The 20,948-nt window shown below is 41.5% G+C and overlaps 1 protein-coding gene across 1 annotated transcript in view; it reads right to left on the bottom strand.

The window, feature by feature from the left end:
* Positions 1–20,948, bottom strand: part of chd6 (chromodomain helicase DNA binding protein 6) — an 88,134-nt gene that overhangs the window by 51,129 nt on the left and 16,057 nt on the right. The gene's annotated exons all lie outside the window — the stretch shown is intronic.

Raw genomic sequence — 20,948 nt, 5'->3', positions numbered from 1 at the left:
AAACTTAATATGCAGAATATTCCTCCACAACCCCGGGACGTTACAGCTTTTTGGTTCACGTCCTAAACAGCTGAACCACCAAGTACAACCCGAGTATTAATTAAATGATCTGCTAGCTTTCACCAAACAAAACAAATAAGGAAGGCTGGCGGGTTGGAGGACAGGTTGAATGAGCCTTATGGTATGTTTGTGCTGATGATTCAGCATCTTTCTCCTCACAGCGTGAGACAGCAGGAGTGGTGCGCTACATCAGCGCTGCTACCATGTGACTGTGCTGGAAGTATTTACACGAGTCCAGTAAAGAAGAGCCCCCCCCCCCCCCCCCCCCCCCACCAGACGTATACTTAAGTCCTCAGGGGAGTTAAGATGAGATATTACTGCCCTGCTCAGTATGCTGCTGTTCTTTTATCTATGAAATACGAAACTTCCTGTAAACAGAGAAAACTTTGCAGAAAAAGCCAAGCTTAGAATAGTAAATCAGACATCATGGAGGCTAACTGTGACTAAACACTGAGGCTGTCAGCTGTGTCATGCTGTTCTCAGGCCAGCATTAATCACAATATGACTGCAACTACATGAAAACTGGAAGGTGCAGATGTGCATTTACACTGCGTCACAACTCCAACGTGTGGGAGGGCCTGTTCGTAAACGTCCTGATATTTCTAGCTTGTGCAGGAAAACACCACTTGCTCTTCGACGCCTCTGCTTGCTTCGATATAAGAGTTTAAAAAGATCATCACACGACGGCATCAACAGGCTCACACATGCTGACTGTATATTTAAAGAATCTACTTTGGATTATTCATCATTTTAAAGGATGACCAAACTCTATTTTAGGTTGCTCTTGTCCTCTCAAACCCACAAAGACACCACAGTAGGCCGAGACGCTGAGAAGTCAAGCCTCGTTCTGGGCAGTCTGTGACATCACTGTTTCCACCATCCTCACCCTGAACCACAGTTCCCAACCTCCATTCCCCTGAACTCCTCCAAAGTGCTTCAGCAGCGCCGCAGTCTTCCACTCCGCCTACAGATGCAAAAGTCGTATGGACGATAAAACGCTCAGTCTACTGCTGCTTTCCTGTTGCATCATCTCCACGAGGAAAGTCCTGCAGCAGTGCTGTGGATGTCATATGGGGGATTTCCAACATGGCTATAACACCAATGGAGCATACATGCAGGCTGAAGGAACTTCAGTTTCTCCTCATCCACCTCTGATTCTTACACCACGCTGTCGGCTCAAAGACATTAGGTGGGAAGCTGAGCTAAAGTACTTGATATTATGTGATAGATATTATAATAAGTCTGCATAAATACTTGCAATCATAAATATTCATGACTAGTAGGTGGACCTCAAGGTCAGCGTAGCATGTGGGCAAATAGCACTATCCATTTAAATCAAAAATGCAGAGACGCTTCAATATCCATCGGTGACTTTTTGTCACGTACCACAAGATCGCAATTTCAAAAAATATAGCTCGTAATGAATTCGGTAGTGTTTGAACCAGGAGTTTTTTTTTAACCATTGCTGCTGTGGTACAACGCTAAAATTAAGCATGAAGCCAGTTTTCATCACTTCTTCTGTATTGTTGCAGCCACTTAAATTTCTAGCACAGGAGCAGCTTTTCATGCAAGTTAAACTCTGCAGTCACATCCAAGGCTGCCTGCTGAGGCCTGACTCAGCCCAGTGTCCGTGGTGCTGCACCAGGACGTAGAGTCAAAGACGTCTTCACCAAGAGGTCACAAAAAAGCGCATGAACAGACAGTAAAAAACTTGCTCCTGAATAATAACACGTATGTAAATAAATCTGATGTATAATGTGATCAAACACCGCCAGCCTAGCAAATGACCGACACTAAACTATTTTAAACTTTTAAGCTGAGCCTTATTAGCTAAAGCCCTTACAAAGAAAACTACAAATTACAATGACTCCCCTGAAAAAAAGAGTTCAGAGCCACAGTTCTCTTAACTTGACTGTTTATAAAGCAGATATCACAAAGCGTGCCTCAGAGGGCTGTAAATATAATAAAAACAGCAACGTTTGAAGCAAAGAAGTGTGATAAACTACATACAAAGCATTACAAATGGAATATTTGACACCTTCAATAAAAACAGTATGAAGGCTGATGCGAAAAGACATGAGTTGAGCTTACTTGTGAGTGATTAGATTGAGCTAGCCTCAAACATGGGCAGGAAGACGATTCCAGAGAAGGCCGGTTTGGTGAGAAACGATCCGAGCACCGACTGATGTTTTATTTAGTTTTGGAATAATCAGGAGACCGGCCGTTTGAGATCACAGAGCCCTCGCAGGTGTATGAGGAGCGACTAGAGGTGATCAGTTGGATAGTGCAAGTCTGTGTAATACTTTATGGGTTAGAAAGAGAGTCTTGAAGTCAGGCGTAGCGTGTACAGGGAGCCGGCGTAATGAAACACGAACCAAATGTTCTATATTCTAGCAGCAGTATTTTGTACAAGCTGCAGGTCGCTAAAAGCTGATTTAGGTAAGCCAGAGAAAAGAGTACCACAGCAGTCGACTGCCGCTACTTCATTTTCAGTGTCATCCTAGTTTGCTTCGATGGTCATTTTTGACATCTTGTTATGGTGTCTTTCATTTTTCACGTTTCCTCGTCACCGAGACGTTGTTTACTTCAGCTGTGGTTTGATTTGGCATCTTGATTTTATAGCAGCAGGAGATTTGTGGTGAGATGATTGTCCACATCCCTGACTTCTGTTTATTGTTTACTTTATATGTCATTTATGTATTTGTGTCACAAATGCAGTTTTTCTCTACAGTGATTTCTGTAATCACAGTAACTAATGCCAGTGTTCTGTGATTATTTCTGCTCTCTGTTTGGGCACTGTTGAATGAATTAGGCTGAATTAACTAAAGACTGCAGTGCCAAGAATACGAGATTGAACTTTCTTATAGAATAAAATTCCAAGGTGAGAGCATTCTGTTCACACCTTCCTCCACAAGCATGAATGCAAGTGTGTGTATTATGTCTCCTGCTTCATAATGAATAATAATGTGCTACCTGATTGGTCCCTGCAGGGACTTTGTCTCAGCTTTGCTGCACCACAGGAAGGTCACAGCAAAGGGTCAGCTATTAAACATCATGCAGGAACTAATGTGAAGCTCTTGCTCAAGAACACTTCAGGAGGGAAGACGTTTTCCCAGACAAAAGCTGGAAAGAGGATCATTAAGTCGAAACAACCTCCCGATGAATTTTTGCATTTTTTCAGATCCATTACGAAGCAAGCGTAGTACACCACAGTACAGTACAAATTTCACAAATACAATCTGCATTTCTGACATTACTCTATGGAAACTACAACTAAATCCAGAAAAAAAAAATCTACCATGAGAGAGAAAGAAACCACCACTAGTCTAAAAACAACAGGATAAACAACAGTGTTGATAGAGTAACAATCAAAGAATGGGCCAAACTATCAATATTTTAAGCTGATCAATACTGGCTGACCACTGAGTGTCAGGAAGAAACGAGGGAATGTGCCGTTATCCCCCATCTGAAGGTCGTATCGAGGACAGGGAGTCAATAAGCTGGGATGCTGCAGTTCTGAATGATAAAAGCTGTGTGTGTGTGTGTGTGTGTGTGTGTGTGTGTGTGTGTGTGTGTGTGTGTGTGTGACAGCACGGTGGGTCTGATCAACTGAAGCTGCTGATGGACACTTGGCAACTAAAAGAGTTCCCCCTGGTGGAAAGTACTGAAGCCACAGTAAATCCACGTCTCATTTAAGGCCACGTTGACGTTTGTGTTGGTTGGTTGATGTCAGCCTTACAGCACTCACTGTCTCGCAGAGCATTTGTTTGGTAGTGTTTTTGTTTGTTTCTTGCAGATTATGGGATGCATCTGTACTCTGCAGGAATACCACCATGTAACTGTTAACTGCAGTTTGAGAGAAGAGACGCCCACTCAGCGCTGGAAAATGACAAGTGTCACATTGAAGTTCATGATGCAAGATACTGTATCTGAAGAATTTCCCACGCCTTCTTACAGCTGCACATATTAACATCTAAGCACTGGATGGATCAAACTATAAGCTCAGTGTAGGCATCCTGCTGTGTCCTTACTTTGCAGTAAGCATCAAGTACGTATGGACATTTGTTTAGAATAAGATAGTTTGATCTGAAAAACAGTCAAACAGCTGTAGTTACAATCTACACATGGCTGCATATGAAATAACCCCATTAGGCTACCTGGAGTGCGACAATACAGCCCTGCTTTGTAGTATTTGCTTTGACAAACAAGTGTGTTTGTCAAAAGCAGCATGTTTCAAAAAAATACAGACATCAACTGTACAACATGCACACATGCAAACAAAAGACTGTCTGATTCAAATCACATATCCCGATTCAAATGTGCATGTCAACACACTTTCACCTGTGCAAAGTACGCTGTGACACATGATATGAACTGTGCAGAAGCACTGTGAGGACTTGATTTGACAATTTAGAGCTCACAGCAAAACACAACAACAAGTAGTCTGAGCTTTTTCAATCTATGTAAACAATACTATGTGGAAATACAAGAAGTACATGCTGGGACTCATTGTGAAGAGTCATTGTGCTTTGGTCCAAAACATGAACTGAATCAGATTACAGACATCACTGCAGTCTATGATGAAGAGAAGGTCGCATCGTGCATCAGAGCCACGGAGACTAATTCTAAAGCCTGCAGCTTCAGATGACAAATCTATACCCGAGTTTATGAAGTCTGAGTACAGAACTGTAGCTTCATATGGACTGAACACTACACAATAAAAACAAAACAAAGAAAAAGTCAAAAGGCGAGAGAAGAAAAATGAAACCAAAAGTAATTTATGAAGCACTGCGAGCTACTCAAAGGCACTCCAGAGCATTAATGCTGGTGAACAGACGGTGAGACTTTCTTGTAAAACAATTAAATTATTATAAGTGATACTTGAGCAAAAAAAAAAAAAATCATTAACGTTATTGACTTCCGTTATAGCACTGGCTAAAAATCCATCCCATAAACACGTTAAATACATGAGAAATCACACGCTTCTGCAAAAAAAGGCTCATGAATGTCTCACAAACACCAGGCCTGAAATAAACAACTAACAAATCACCTCTGGTGTATTTCAAAAGAAAGAACCTCGAGAAGCCAAAACTGAATTTCCCACTACAGCACACAATGCACCGCAGCTTTAATTCTGAAATACACATAAAATTAATCAATTAATGATACAGTCTGCTGCGTTTTGCATATAAACTCCGTACACACAAAGAAACAACCAATGAGGCCTGGCAACCTGGCTCGAAATATGCATAAACAGGTATCGACCACCAGCTGCCAAAGTGTTCCATATACATACAGTACTGCGTGCAGCATGGTCCACCGTCTGTTCTACGCTCTTTTTATACCTCTGCTCGTGGGCTCTGTCCATCTGCATGCAATGTGAGAGTCTGTACGTCGCCCATATGCTTCCGAACCAATGTCACCGACACAAACTGTAGCACATTTCTGCGCTTGGCAAAGGAAGCGATTGTGTTTCTGAAAATGAGCCAGTGCCGGCTCATTGCTGCGATTATGTGGAATTTTGAATCAGAAAGGTTGAGCTCTGAACACAGCTGAGGAAAATGTAGCCTGACATTCTTCAGAGGGCCCATAGCAACAATACGGGTTTTTCAAGGCCATCGATTCCCCCATCACACCTACGTACACGCATGTATTTGATGCAGGCTGTCTGAGAAATGATTGGTTCCTATGACAGCAAAGCAGTGAGTGATAAAGGGTCTAAAACTGGCTGTGGCCCCGTCTGATGCTGTTGACTGTGTTTAGAAACCAGAGAACATGGAGCGAGCACACGCGCACACACACACACACACACACACACACACACACACACACACACACACACACACACACACACACACACAGTAGAGGGACTAGCTCGTCAGGTCAGGCCAACGTGGGCCGATGCGTGCACACGTTAGTGTCTCCATGTAACTTCTCCTGTGGCGCGCGTATAAAAAGTGTGTGCGTGTCACACTGATGTATGGCCGACGCATGCGAGACGCGGAGCAGGTGCATGTGTGTTTTTGTAACCGCTGTTTATTGCAGTGAGAGCGAGTACGGCTGCCGTGTGTCGTGAGGCCCATGCAGATGCGCTAACCGACTCTGCTTCTCACACAGGTATAAGGAATCATCTCAATGAATCACACACACACACACACACACACACACACACACACACACACACACACACACACACACACACACACACACACACACACACACACAGCGAGCTCTACGGCCTCCTCGCCAGTTGGTTGGGGGGGGTGGGGGGATTGGGGGGTATCCGAGCTGTTACCATGGAAACTGGCTCTCTGTGCCAAAGCTGCGGGGAGGCAGACGTAAACACGCGGTCGCCATGGTAACCCTTTCGTTGCCACTGGCTCCCGGGCCTGTCGATGGATTGACTCTGTATCTGATGTCAGCCTGCGTTTTCAAATCTCTACCTGCTTCCGTCTGTCCTCCCTGTCCGTCAGAACATCTTAATACAAGCTACCTATCGAATGAGAAGACTCGATAACAAACCATTTCCTCTGAGGATGCAATAACCTCAACAAGGTTTGAAGGAAATGTGGGTCATGCATTCCTTTAATCTGGTTTGATTGGCCGGGTGGCATCAATACCTGACCAAAATGTGCAGCACATCAGAAGAATACCTGAAAGAGAAGCCACTGGGGGAAAAAAATGTACCCACCTTTGACAAGCGTTAGAAAAAAGCCTTAAAAAATTAAGGGAAAACCTAAAGATAACATTCAAAGTCTAAAATATCAAAACAAAGCCACAGTCATTTGTCAGGATGCAACTGACAGTTATTTTTATGACTAATTAATCTGCTAATAGCTTGCTTTGGTACATGAAATGTCTGGAAAAAAAGCCAAAAAATGCCCAAAACTATTTCCCAGAACTAAGTTACTTGTTTTGTCTGAAACAAAAGTCCAAAACCCAAAGATATTCAATGTACAATCACAGAGGACCAAAAAAAAAAACCAGTGAATCATTGGCACTATAGCTTAAAAATTATTTTTTTTAAATAAAAAATTAGGTAAACAAAGTGATTTCCTTTTGATTGACTAATTGATTGTTTCAGCTGTTCACAACAGTCTATGTGCGAGGCAGTGATTTTAGATGTTGCATGTTGTGCTGTGGAGCACAAACAATTTGCTGTGGGCATCAGCAGTGAACAGGAAAAGCCATCAGGAACAAGAAAGCCATGCAGCACGTAAGACCCTCTAACATCGGTGTTATTTCAGACTACAAACCGGCTGAGTTGATCACGTCCTGATTCGACGTCTGCTGTTCAGAGGTGATCAGGAGTAAACACACACTCAGTGTTAATCAAAGTGCGCTACAGCTTTGACAGCCATAATGATCAGAGTGCAGGTAAAACATCACGCTTAGCTAAAACTAGAGTTTCAGTTGCTTCACCTTCAGCAGAGCCTGACAAACGTGGACACAAAGACCAAATGCTGAGCTTCATTCGACCCGTCATCCAACAAACAATCTCACAAAAACTTCACATGACTTTTGTTCACAATCTGTGGTTCCCTTGCTGCCGTCAGGCCAGGCCTCCACAAAGCCTGAACAAAAACACAGCAAAGTCAACTCCTCCACTCCAGTTAAGAGAGAGGAAAAGTGTAGATGTGATGGTGTTTAACAAAGGGTCAGGGGTCAGCGGAACAAGAGCAGCCTTCTGTCCAGTCCCTGCATGACATGAGCAGCACAGTAATGAGCCTCAATCCCAGGGTGAGATACCCGGGTGAAAAAGTTGAGGAGCCCCTCTGCTAAGGTCAACTGCTAGCCACTTTTAGTTTAAAATGGAAGCCAAACACCCTAACCCAAAGACACAACTTCATTTTAGCTTCTCTTTAAAAAGCTAAACATACATACGCACGTTAAATGTCCTTCACCTGCATATCACACTGCACATGTCTTTAGTAGCGCTACAGTGAGTTAGCACCCACAAATTCACCTTTTTAACTACACAGACAAAACAAGCTTCCACGTGACTTTTTTTTTTGAAAATGCACTCAGTGTCTACTTTATTAGGTACACCTGTGCAATCTAATGTAATCCAATACACCTGTTCTGCCATAAAGTGTAGTGTAGCGATGCATAAAATGATCAGTTTTTGCTGACACTGTCATGAGGTGTAGAAATTATATGCTTTAGCACTGTGGTCATAGTTAGCAGTGGTGTCGTATTAAACTACTACTAATATTCTGCCCCTTCATGTATGTAATTAGGGAACTCTCAGTATAATGTAGTCCAGTACAACTCCACCTTTAACTCTGACCTCATTAATGATTCTGACAAGGTCATCAAATATGGAACAATTGGACAGGTTAGATCTTCCTGTAGTTAAAGGCACATGATCTCACTGTGTGTTGTATAAAAACAACAAACAGACAGCATTAACTGAAGGTCCAGAACAAACACAGAACTCTATACTACCTAAAAATGGGTCTTATTCCCAGTGGTGACCTCCGGGTCTGAACTGCAATCAGTCTCAAAAAGAAAGTAAACCATGTTCTCTTTTGTGTGTGTGTGTGCGCAGAACATTTTGCATTCAGACGGTCAGAGCGTTTCATTTGAAACTATATTTGCATGAATGGGCAACCATCACTGCTGCCAGAGCAAGGCTGTTTACAGCATGTGTCTGTGGCCCTGCCAGCTCAGCTGTCAGTGAATCAGCTAAAACAGCATTTCTCACTTATCTCCAAATACCTTTTTAGCTTTCAATTATTAAAATAATCAACGATAAATGTGAAAATTACTGTCACTTTTCCTCTTCCTGTTGCATCAGAAGATGTTTTCTTGTTTTTTTATGATAAATACAAGGTAAGATATTGCTAAAATAATGCTTAAATCATTTACTGGCGAACAAATCATTAATTTCTGTAGCACCTCTCCCTCCCCCGGTGCTGCTTGACTCATCTCAACCCCATTCAGAGTAAGATCAAAGGTCAGGGTCACCTGCAGACGATGGTGGCTCTATCAGAGTTTTCATTTCCCTACTTTTCGGTCTCCTATAATTGATGCTGTCTGCAATTATAAAAGCATCTAAACTCAGTTATTCTGTTCAGGGACGTGAGGAGTGAGGATACACCCTTCATGGAAGTCTTACTGTTATCTCTTTAATAGACATCAGTGAGTGACTGGACGCTGCAGCTGATCAGACTGATACAGTTTTACACAGGCAGATTCAACTCAGGTGTAATTTTTCTCTACAGAGTTTAGACTTTATTTGTGTTATGAGTTTGAATTATTGGCTCTTGTGGTAACTGCAGGTCTTATTAATAAAGGAAGCATAAAACAACAACTTTTTACCATCCCAAATACTGGTTTCCATGAGGCTGAAAATCTCTGTGCGTCATGTAGAAAGTATATTTTCACATAACTCCACTTTCCCTGAAGCATAGGCTACTAAATTATTCGACAGGTTAGAAGACATTCTCATCATGAAGTGGATTACTATACTATGAATTGACTATGCTATACTATGAATGAATTAACAGAAATCAATAAATGCTAATGCAAATAATAAATACAGCATTGCTGGCTGATGTGCTTTTTATTGAATATGCAGATGCTTTTATTCTTGGACAAACAGGGGCCGTTATTTCACCTCCTTTGTCATGTTGGAGGGCATCACTACGCTGCTGCACTGACAGTAAATGTGTGCTCTTATTATTGTTATTTGGACAGAACATCATAGTTTCTGTGTAAATACGAACTTCAAGGCAAACGGAGCTGTGAGCACCTGCAGACTGACGGCTAATCCAGCCAGACACCAGAAACTGACGTCGCTTCAGACGACGGTTCAGAGGAAAGGACGTCTCATTTCTCTAAAGATGTGATTCCTTCACTCGTCTTTCTTTGCATCGCGCACCTTATGAGAGGATAAGGTACACACTATAGTTTCACATTTTAACCTTGACTCTATTCACACAGAGGACACAGGACGCACGACTAAACTGACTGAAAACTAAGAAAGAAACACAAGAGACTAAAAGACAACAAAAAAACACGAAATAACTAACAGGAACAAGATAAGCCGATTGAGTTACACTGAGATTTACTTCCAACTAATTGAGTACTTGAAGATGTTGGCCAGAACACAGCAGATTTTCTTTTAAATGAAATCTCCAAAAGAAGTTTAGATCAGCATCTGCGCTGGACTGCAAACCATTCCTCTGAAAGATTTTCTTTTGATGAATACTTTAAATAGACTTTAATCTGCCGGTGGACACGTGAGCGCTGGAGATCGGAAGCTCTGAAAACATCAGTCTGGATCCTGCCGGGTCATAGAGGACCTAACCACGGCTTACCAGGCATACTTCTCCCTACAGGGCTGAACGGCACGAGAGAAGAGCTTTTTACTTATTCAGGTTACCATCACAGCAGTGTGTTTACAACAGCACCCTGCTGGGTTTTATTCTAGGCATTGACCTGGTACACAAGAAGAATGCAACTAACCGAAACTGACAACTTGATAGGGGTAGTAAACCTATAATACATTGGTTCTGAGAACCAAGACTGAGAACCACTAAACTGGAGGATCAAATAGAGCCAGCCAAGGATCATATTTTAACCCAGTTTCAACAAGGCCCAAAAAAAAAAAGCCCAAAAAGTCGAGCTGGGGCTCATGTGACCTGATTTCCCTCGCAGGGCCAACCAGGCGTTTTCATTATTTAGAGCTATTTAGAGTTTCCGTGAGTAGTGTTTTCAATTTAAACACACGAGAAAACGCAGCGAAATCATTCAAAACTGCGTGTGCAATGTCTGAAATGATGAAGGACACGGGCGTAACTAGGCCAGCTGCACCGGACTGAGTAACACAACAGAATCCCTGCTCGCCAAGTAGGCCACATTTGCATGACGCCACAAACTTCACCTGACACAAAAAGCAAGCTGAAGCAAAGACTGTATCACAGAGCGAACTGCACACCTTTCTGTCAGCTCAATGCACCCGGCAGACGATTGGAACTGTAGATCAGAGCGGTGAGGGGCGTGCCGCGGACCTGTTACTCCACTGATTCAAATAGGTCTCAGTAGTAAATCTGTTGAGTGTGAGTTTCCTGTAGGAAGGAGATGCTCTTATTTTAATTGTTTAGCCATTAATTTTTTATCTACATCTTCCGCCTCACAGCCGTAGTGACCCAGATTCCCCACTGATCGATGACATTCATCTTACGGCCGTTCAGCAAATGTCACCTCCCCACGCCCAAGTTCAAATGGCTCCTGTCACTCGTCTGTACCGCATCAACTCCCTTGTCATACAGAACAGCATTTACTCTGCATGTACTCATGCTATAGGCTCCTTTATTAGGCTAAACGCTGTTGTTTCTGATCGGGTCGCAGCAGAAACCCACAGAAAACCAGTCAAACTTTTCTGTACTAGTTCTGATACAGCAACTCAAGTTTTTGAGGACGTTTTTATGCAAACACTTATCTTAATCAAGCTATTATTGTAGAGTAGCTTCATAAATATAGCTTCATAATAGCTTAATATAACAACTTTATCATGGTTTAAAATATTTATTTTCAGGTTCTTGTGCTGTTGGAGTTTACGATGAATAAACATTGAACATAAGAAGAACTGCTTTGCATGCAGGAAGCGCTGACCCTTTAACACAGGTATGTCAAACTGATTCCATAAAGGGCCGTGTGGCTGCAGGTTTTCTTTCCAACCAAGGAGGAGCACATCAGGCTGGAATCAAATAATCATCTGATCTCAGTCGTCAGCTGATAACTAAGTGATCCCTTGATGTTGATTGGTTGGCCTGCTGTGCTCCTCGTTGGTTGGAACAAAAACCTGCAGCCACACGGCCCTTTATGGAATGAGTTTGGCATATGTGCTTTAACAGAAACATATTGTGGGTAACACATCCTCATCAAGTGTGAAGTAGGGATGAGCAGAATTAGTCGACGAGTCAATGAAACGTTGCTACGCTCGCTAGTCAGCACCAAAAATACTGGATGTATAAACTTATTACTATCTAATTAAAGTACAAATTTGAAATTACAAGATCATGTGTTCATGATGCACAGCAGGGGTTCTGTTTTCTGATAATTTTCATTTTCTGGTAAAAATCTGTTCAAGTCCAACATATTTAAATCTCATACTTTATTTATTACCGCATACTTTATGGTAATAAAAATGACTGTTTCTGTATATGGCGACTTTGGCGAGAGCGACACAGCGGACCTTAGACTTTTACAAAAAGGAATCCTCTCCATCATGTCGTCAGACACTTAGAATAACAATCTGAGCCTGCCAGTGGCAAAGACAAACAGTTTTAATGGACGTACTTTGACAAACGCAAACACCAGAAGGGATTACGTTGCAGCCGGTTTTGCTGCTGCCAGCTGTAGCGTTCTCGCTCAAAACTGAACCAATTCCAAATTGATCACTTTGGGCACAAAAACATGTGAAAACAGAGTCCGTAACCACAGGTAATATTTGACAGTGATTCTCCCCATTTATTCATGACATTGAAACCTTCCAGGGCACGTGGGTCAGCATCGAAACCTTGGTCCACGAGGTGCTGCACGTTTTAGCTGCATTTACAATGTAATTTGGTTATTGAAGAACATGAAAGGATCTTATAACAAAAGCAATATTTTTTGGACAAATTTTGACTTTGTGTTTTCTCACTTTGAGACTAGTTGACTAGTCTAGTGTTTAAACTCCTGTTTAACCGAAATTAATTGTTAAAAGCACCCCCGGTTTGAACCTTGGTGCTCACAGTCGTTTTGATATTTACACGTCAATCAGCCCTTTCACCTCAGATGATGCATTAAAAATGACACAACAGGGTTTTTAATGCATAAACAATAAACAAAGACATGACTTCCATGCTCACCTCGCCCCATGTTCATTGCTTTGCCTCTTCGAACAGAAAAACAGACACAGTTATGGGTAACCTAGAAGCTAAAATTAGCCACTAAGCTAACTCAGGCTCAGTAATGACCCAAGCCACTGCCATCCATCTCCACAACAACGGAGCAACTGCAGCCCACACACACACACACACACACACACACACACACACACACACACACACACACACACACACACACACACACACAACATAGTGGCATCACGTCATGGTTGAATGTGCTTACATGACTGACTACACAGGCATGCACGCACGCACGCACACACACACAAGTTTCTCCCTCACTCCCACACTGACATTGCATGGCTCAATGTGCTTACATGACTGACTATATACACGCACATGACTTACAACAGCCCCTCTTACACACACACACATACACACAGACACACAGACACACAGACACACAGACACACACAGACACACACGGACACACACAGACACACACGGACACACACACACACTTCATGGCTCAATGTGCTTACATGGATGACTACATGCATAAACTAGAATAACCGCCTCCTGGATGTTTGCCTCCACTAACCAGTCAAGTTGAATTTACCTCCATGTCTGTCCAGACTCATATAATAAATGCAGTGAAGTGAGTTTAATTAAAGGTACTCAGTGTATTAGTTGGTGAAATGGAAGTTCTCGCTGTATCGACATGTCTGATTCCGGTGGATAACGTCCAGAGAGAAACATGCTGTCTTCACTTAGAGACTGTTTGTCCAGAGGAGTCCAGAGGACTGACAGAGAGCTTCATCACATGGTGCAGCGACAATCACCTGAAGATCAATATCAGCACAACCACTCAGCTTGTGCTGGACTACAATGCTTGGAATAATGATGCTCCTGCAAAGAATCTACCAACGTGGACGCTTCGCACACGTTCAACCCGCAGCACAGAAGATCTTTACAATCAGCAGAGTTTCAAGGTGGACGCCCAAGATTAGAGTCACCGATTCAGCATCTGACCAACTGTGAAACATGGTCACGATCTGTCTTCTGTTCCTGAGTTCTGCTGCTGAATAACGGACAGAAAAGAGTTTCTGCACAACATTATGATGTCACAGTGAAGCTGACCTTTGACCTGTTGGATATAACATGTCATCACTTTATTATTTTATCCTATTAAGACATTTGTGAGAAATTTTGTTAATGCATACTGCCTCCAGCCCTGGCTGTCAGTGGCGGGGAGGCATTAAAAAAATGTAAAAAGCATGCTGTCTGTCTCTGCTTCATGCAAACACACAATAACACACATTCTTCTTCACGCAAAAACATCTCACACACACACACACACACACACACACACACACAGCCTCCAGTGACGTGCTGCAGTGTAGCACGCTCTGCCAGCCCAGCAAAGCCGACCGAACACAGCTGAGGGAGGCTGTCTGCAATCACGCTGCCTATGAATCAATAATACTGCCTCACAAAGAAGCCGCACGCACGCACACACACAGTCACGAATATAGACCGTGAGCACTGCAGTCTCATCAATGCTGCCGCTTCCTTTCACAGCTACAACAACAAGCCGGATTAGAGAGTGTGGCTAACACTTGTACAAGGCTAATGCCCCTTTCACCGCTGTTTGTCGTCCGTGTGAGAGGGTCAACATGTGTGCAGCCCTGCTGCATGACCCCCCCCGCTCCCAACCAGGTGCTTCACACAGGTCTAACAATGCTCTGCTTCTGCAAGAAGGATTCACGCACGACATCTTTTAGAGCACAAGGCGGCTGAATAATAGAAGAAATGTTTTTAGATTCCACAACAACAGCCGCCTTGTTGAATACTGAACATATAATTGAATATACAGTGTAATATTAACACAGCGCTGACATGAAATTGAAACTCGGGATAAAGGGTCTCACATTTTCTCTCCCCTGATAGGCCGTCTTCACACATCACTACTATAAATCAGGGGCATCTATAGACCAACAACTTTTGGTTTTTCTTCAAGACCTTTAGTTTTAAGTTGGCTAAGACAAATAGAATAATGTGGGTTAATCACATTTATCCAATAACATGTTTGTTTAATATGCTTATTGGCTCTGGAAATGATTCAGAGTATCAGATGGGTGCATCAGTAATTGTGATAATCCTGTTTAGCAGAGATCAGCACAGAATGCAAATGGTGAGGCAAAGAACTGTGTGAATACTGCAGCAACATATATACAGACATACAGAGAGGAAGGCCATTATAGCCAATTATACTTTTCATGCTGCACAGCCACAAACTGAGTCTGTTCTTTTTCTTTTTCAGATTAATTAATTAACCATCTACAAAATGTCCAAAAGGAACATTGTGAAAACACAGATCACAATTTCTCAGAGTTCTAGCAGACATGTTCTAATTGTTTGTTTTGTCCACTTAAAGAGTCCAAAACCCAAAGATATTCAATTCATAACAATATAAAAGCAAATAAGATAAGAGATAGAAGACAAGACATGACATAGCCATGAAATAGCTTTATCAATCCCCCTCCAGGGAATTAAGGGTGTCACAGACAGCACGCAATAGCAGCAGGAAGGAAATAAAAAAAATATATATATATTTTTTTTTTTCATTTATATGAAAGGAATATTCAAAAATGACTTTGCTAATGGAAAAAAATCTAATTGCACATGGTAAAATATGGGTAATTAAGTACAGTGTTTTATAATAATACATATATACATATATATACTACTGTGTAATATTGCACAGTAGATAAAAAAATATATATGTAACACAGTAGGAAAACTATACAAATATAGGCTCCGTACGCAGAACAAAAATGTAATATTGCACAAGATATTGCATGGATATGTAATACTGCAAAAGAAAGCAAAAGTGGCAAATCCTCACATTTGAGAAGCTGGGACCAGTAATAAGACTGTGGGCCTTCGTTCCTTTGTTCCCCCTCATTTAGTGTCTCTACTGTCCACTCTCTGATTAAGGCATGAAAAAATGCCCCCGCTTCTCACCTTTTAGGAAATGTTTTAGTCAATTTCACTATTCTTAGTAACATTTTTTAGTCGTTTGCTTTATGTTGCTTGAATTCCTATAAATCCTTTCATCCTGCTCCAGTATGATGCTTCCTGACTCAGCTGAGACCTTTTATTCTTCTCTTATCTCGTAAAACAACATCCTTGACTTTAAAAAGCTGCTCTACAAAAGCTGCATTCTGATAAATTCTGACAGAAATCTCATCTTCAACCAAGGAAACTTAGAATATGAGGTGGTTGCTAAAGGGATCTGAAGAGAGTTTTGTTAATATGGAATCATGAGTTAATCTTTATGATTTTTAATGCAGAAAACTGCTTTTACATTTCAATGTAATTTTCAGCAGCCTGTGATGAAAAACAGATTTGTAAAAAATTTAGATGATAAAACTTGGAAAAAAGTAAATCCATTGCCCTTATCTATTAAAACAATTTTTTACTTTAAGGTATCCGTCTACCTACACATTCATCATTTCTGAGAAACCAAAAATAAGAGTTGTATGGAAAGACTGCACCAAAAGGCTTGAGAAAAGGAATTTCAGCTCAGAGGAGAGCCACATTCTTGTTGTTCCCAATAAAAAAAAAAATGTAAGTAGAAGAGGAAGTGGATGAGGAGGAGGAAAAAAAGAGCGCTGCAGACGGACGCTTCAGCTGTTTGGGTGCTTACAGAAAGATGATCAAAGCGACTGAATCTAGGCCTCAGACAGAGAAGAATTCAGTCTTTTCTCTGCTTCACCTTGAAGTGCAGACAACCCAGATTCACACTGCACTTGCTGATTCATGAATTGTGGTGGGAAAATAATATTGGAAGAAAAAAAAAACCCTCCTGTTTCAGTGTACAGTTCTCTTTATATGCATTCATCACACAGCACTTTGGTGTGAATGCTGCCGCCACAGACAAAGATCATTAGGGCTTTTATGTTTACTAAGTGCTGATTAATTGGACTAATGAATTAGTCAATCAACATCAAATAAATTGTGAACATTTCTGAAAATGTTATAATTTACAAGAAGAAAATGCCAGCTACAATGTGAGCGTGTGCTGCTTTTCTCTGTTTTATATCACTACACTGAATCTCCTTCCGTTTTGGACTGTTGAACACAAAACGTGTGAAAAAGTCACTTTTAGAGAAAGTGTCTCACTATTTTCTGATATTTTATAGATGACACGACTGATTGATTAATTTTAAACATGATACACAGATTAATCAATAATAAGGTAACTGCTACAATTAACTGAAAAAACAAAGCTACCCACAACAGTACAAAAAGCTGCATGTGCATCATGCATATCACACTGCACAGACGAAACTGAGCATTTAAGGATTTCCACAATCTTATTTCCTCAAAACTGTGCAGCACTACACAGCCTGCACAATATACTGTAAACTTCTGTCGGCCATGTCAATAACAGCCCACAAAGTGTCACAACACCAGCAGAATCAAACAAACTTATCAAGCTTATCAGCCTTTAAACAACAGAGATAAACGCGGTCACCAAAAAGACGGTAACAGAGGGCTTTTATTTGCAAAAGACACATCAGACCAAAACCATGAATGAGACACGGCGACCGTTTCTCCTGCACCTGCAGGATCATCGACTCCGTTTAACAAGACATTCCGCTTCTCTCCGTTTGAGCACCCTCGATGTCATTCTTTCAACAGCCGTCTCCGAACGTTTCCAGACAGACGCCACTTCCTGTACACATCCCTCTGTCCTGATGACATTATCGCTGCGCTGTTTCGAGATGTGGCAGCAGATAACCAGATAACTTGATGGCCACTTGAAATGTAGATGAGATACCAGACACGCTCCATCAGTGCATCAGTGAAAATGTCATCACCTCCCCGCCTGTACACAAGCTGATACAAACCACGCAGCACACTCCTGAAACACAGGATGCATGCTTTGATGTAACACAGCAGCTAAATGTTTAAACTGCGAACCAAACTTTCCCCTGCTGGGATAATACAGCTTATGTGATTGCGGAAATGATCAATACAACCAGTATTATACTGCAGTACATGCTCATAAAAACTCACTTTCCCTGATATATTATCGATTTAGTAGCTCATCGTTTTCAAGCCTCTATCAATTATTCTACACCAGTCAAATATGCATACAAATTAAAAATGCAGCAGCCAACAACAATACAACACCTACAATAGGCGTCCAATGAGAAACATGTTTCTACATCAAGATGATCAGATGACCTTAAAGCAGTTTTAGCAATGAGAAGAGTCTGCAGACATGCTAGCAGCTCTGTGAGGCTGGACTGAACATCAGCACGCTAACATGAAAATGTTTAGAGGGTTTAACGTGTTCAACATCTTAGCTTAGCATGTTAGCATAATAATGTGCTTATCAGTGGTAAACGCTAAGAAGAGCTGAGGCTGACAGGAAGGTCATTACTGGTCACAAACCAAAGTACTGGACAAATTTAACTTTTCATGTGATGATGGCACTACAATTCATACTCTGGGCACCATGAATATCAATACCAACTTTCAATTCATCCAGCAGACGTCAACCTACAGAGGAAAAGTCAAAAATTTCATGGCAATGTTGAGATATTTCAGTGTGGGCCAAAGTGGACGACCAACCGACAGACCAACCCTGCCCTCCGTAGAGTCCTGCCGCTAGCACGGCTCTAAAAGTGAACCAACAGCGACGGGTCCAATTTGTTTGCCGTATCTGAGAAAACCATCAAATTTAACATTAAAAGCTTTTCCAGTCATCCCTGGTGCATCCAAAACGAGGCAGATGGGATCTTAAAGCAGGATGAACTCTCTCTCAGGCTCAAAGAGTGTTTATACACTCAGCAAAATCACAACCATGAAAAGAGTTTGAAAAATGCAAATTGCCAACGTGTTTCACTTGTTTGTCTTGAAGTTTAAGGTTGTCAAAAGCTGCTTGGGTGGTTTTCTTTTTGTGTAGTTTCCCCATAGTAATCACTACTGGTTATGATTATGCTTGTGTGTTAAAAGCACTGTGACAATAACTAAAGAAGAAAGATTCAAATGAAATCATATGTGCCTTTCTGCAGGTATGACAGACTCAGAGACAGCTACAGATGCCACCGCTGGTGTTTGCAGTTGATGTATTAGTTGTGAAACTGGTCAAAGTTGGGAATCTGAAAATCTGGAATATGACACTGAACTTTCAACCTTCCTAAAACCAAAAAAAAGTTTGACTGCACTGAATTCCTGTAAAATCTCACCAACTGTCACAAGTGCAAAGTCAGATGAGTCATGCACCAGATCAGCCAGTAAAAACTCATGAGCTGCATTTGCACAAATGTGCCGTTTGCTCAGAGAGATATTGCACCAGTAAAACATGTCCTTTGGGAGGTTCTTTGAGGGTTTTATTCTCGTCTGTTAGAGAAATGTAGGTGAACCGCTGTAGATTTTAATGTCTTGACAAACCTTCATCATGTGACTCCTGGTTGCGTTGAGTTCATAATTGTTTTAGTCTTCATGCTTGAATATTGAAAACTCTGTCAATGGAACTGTGTTGATAAGAAGTTGGTCATTCACGAGCAAATACTACAACAGGAAATGCATTTTGAGAGATTTTATTTTAAATAAAAATCTAACAATGGAGTGGGTACAAGCACCAAATAATGATGATAAGGAGTGATTGCTCGTGTTTTCCTGTTTTGACAGTGCTAGCCCCCCGTCACTGCATTATGGAGGCCTCGTGCTCAGCTGAGAGACTGCTGTGTCACCTCACACTTCCAAAAACTCTGACTCATCACTCTGCTCTGCTCTGACTCATAAATATTACAAACAGCAACAGTCAACCAACTGCAACAAGGAATATTAAAATACCCCGAACAGAAAAATTCATAAAACCATGAGCATGAAGGTGCGAGGACACCTGGAACCTATCGAAGGCCTTTCAGGTCAATTAATGTTACGGACGGGAGTTGATAAGATTATATATTATTTTATACCAATGCCATTATCAATTCTGCTCACAATTCCCTTATTGATTGCTGATCAATTTTAGTCGACCTGGCTATAGCTTGAGGAGCTAGCTTTAGCAACTGTCATCATGTAAAATGGATTAAATGAGAGAATTTTTTTTTTACAGCATTCACTTTCATTTAGGTTTTTTTTTAGTCAAGGAAAAAACCTGCCTCCATGCATGGCGTTAATGTTGTTATAACAGGATGTTTACCCTCAGTAACGTATGTGTTGCTCAGCTGGGAAGCACTAGCGCTTGTGCTTAGTGTCAAATAAACGCTATTCCTGGAATTTAAGCCCATGTTGCATGGAAAGATGTTTCAGCATGTTGCTGGTGTTTCCACCCTCACTATAAATATCACAACCAGCACTGCTTTGACTGTTTCTTCCTCTCCACTGTGACTGCTTCTTGTTGCAAGTTTGTGTGATGCAAAATGTGCAACTGCCCAAAAAACATGCCAGCATTAATAAAAGGAATTGATAAGCCTGGAGGCACATGATTCCGAGGAATTGAACCAGTATTTAACAGTTCCGCTTTTCGATTCCCATCCCCACTTAATGCACCCTCTGTTGGCTGTAAGCTCTGGGGCAAAAAGAGACAGAAGAAACGAGTATCTTCAGACGTTATGTCTTTCTATCACAAGGCTTTCTGTACTGTTCAGGACTCGAAGGTACAGATACATGCGTTTCATATTATGTTAAAGACATCTTATTAGCTGATAACGTAACAACAGTTTACTCTGTAGTCAAACAGGATGTTCAGATTTTGAACAGGTGCACTGTCACATCATGTAATTTACAGATCCATCAAAGATGAAGACTGCAATGTGGGATAAAAACTGTACATATGCTGTGGACATTTTTCTTCTATTATGTGAATTTTAAAGTGTAATCAAATGAAAACAGTCAAATGAAAGGATGAGGAGTAAACAGTGCACTTGGAGTGATTTCAGTCGACATATGCAGATCCAGCGTGCTGGATCCAGGTTCCTGTGCTGCAGGAAGCTACATTTGGAAACAAATCTCCACAAT

The sequence above is a fragment of the Chelmon rostratus genome, chromosome 2 (genome assembly GCF_017976325.1).
Source record: "Chelmon rostratus isolate fCheRos1 chromosome 2, fCheRos1.pri, whole genome shotgun sequence".
NCBI lineage: Eukaryota > Metazoa > Chordata > Actinopteri > Chaetodontiformes > Chaetodontidae > Chelmon > Chelmon rostratus.
This window is presented reverse-complemented; position numbering and strand designations above follow the sequence as displayed.